The sequence below is a fragment of the Epinephelus moara genome, chromosome 7 (genome assembly GCF_006386435.1).
Source record: "Epinephelus moara isolate mb chromosome 7, YSFRI_EMoa_1.0, whole genome shotgun sequence".
Taxonomy (NCBI): domain Eukaryota; kingdom Metazoa; phylum Chordata; class Actinopteri; order Perciformes; family Serranidae; genus Epinephelus; species Epinephelus moara.
Window position 1 is genome coordinate 27,526,393 of NC_065512.1, and position 1,854 is coordinate 27,528,246.

Genomic DNA, 1,854 nt, shown 5'->3' on the forward strand with positions numbered 1-1,854 from the left:
ATATAACTATGTCTGTAGCTGATTGTCTGTAAAACAAAATGTTTGATTGAACTAATAGCCTGTTGTGTTGTGGAGAGTACATTATACGCGGCCTTGTTTTACCGTCGGCATTTAGTTTATTATATTAGGCTAACTCCTAAATCCATGACATGAGTAATCAATCACATAGAAATGTGAATTCATATGTGATTATGGCCAGTCTCTGCTTTGTTCTGGTGGTGGGTTAGCCAAACAGGCACACAGAGAGGGCCACAGGGCTAGTAAAAATTTGAATCTTTTAAACCAGCTCACTGATGTGGATTTGTCCTGGTATGCCAGGTAGCCAGTACACACCACTGGTGTCTGACTACATTTTCCCCTGCTGGAGCTTGACTCTTTGGACCAGTAAGCTGCCCAGCAGAGCCTCAGCTGCAGCCCCAACAGCTGACCGGGTATATATATTTATATATATCACAATTTTCACGTCACTATATCACCGTTTAGACTAATCTGATGTTTGTAAAGTCTATAAACACAATGATTGAACAAACATTACTATTTCTGTGTGTGTAATTAATAACATGGTTATCGTAGATTAGCTGGGCTAACCGTTAGCCGTTAGCCGTTAGCGGTGTCTGTAATAACTCAATAAACGGTCCGTGAAAAAAAGATTTTTTCCAGCGGATGTCTTAGTTACAACATGATTGAGCTAACTGGAGTAGTTTCATGTCGTATCCGACAACGGGAGGCTTTTAACAGATGACGTCCTGATGTTAGCTTTGCTGCTAGTGTTAGCTGTCCCTGTCAGCTGCAGCCACTGATGCTTTCTAGACATCGTGATTTCCCAAAACTGAATAAATACCACACATAGCAACACAAAACTGCTTTGCTAGCTCAATCATGTTGTAACGGCTGGATGGTTGATGCGTACATGCTGATTCGGGTGCTATCAGAGCCGATCCACGCATCACTATGGCTTAATAATCAACTCAGTCAATAAAAACAACCCGTCCTGTTAGGAGTGTATGTCGCTGACAGAAAGAAAAGAAAGAAAGAAAAGAAAAAAAGATAGAAAAGCAGCGTACACCTCACATATTTATTTCTCACAGTTGTGCATACGTTTGGCTGCCATGCAGAAGCACCGTCTGTATGTCGAGGGTGCGAGCCGCAGCTTCAGCTGCTCAGGTAGAGAGGCGGTGTAGCCCGGTGTGTTTTTTCGCTGATTCAGTTCTGCAGGTGCTCTGCTGGTACGCTGGAGACGAGGATCAAGCAGTTTGTCTCACTTGGGATAGATTGTGCTTTTTTGGTTCATAGTTTTTGATTGACGTGCGATTTATTTGCGTTTAGTGGGACTTATTTTTACAGACAATTACCGGATAACGGAAACGTGGGCACAGTTATCTATATAAAATACACAGACAAACTAACTAACTAACTGACTGACTAACATAAACAATTGAAAATTGAAAAAAATTAGCTTGCACCGTTAGCTCCGGTGAGGGAAAGCATGAGGGAAAGCGGCTGACCGGAAGTCACGCACAAAAACACGGAAGTTGATCACTATATACTTCCGTGTTTGAAAATAAGGTGGATAGATCCAGACATTCCAGTATCCATGTGTGTGGCATTGAGTTGCAGGCATTCTGGTAGTCAGTCCAGACGGTGCACAGGTTGGTCTTCCTGCTCTTGCAGTCTCGGGCAATTGCTCTGTCGACCAGTAGCTGGTGCTGGGCTCCTCTGGTGTTACTGCCAATGCCTTTCTGTGTCTCACTCATGTATTGGACCATATGCCTAGTTATCTCAGCTGCTATGATGCCTGACAGGAACTTCCATGTTGTGGGGAGACAGGTTATCCAGGGTTCCTACAGCTTAAGG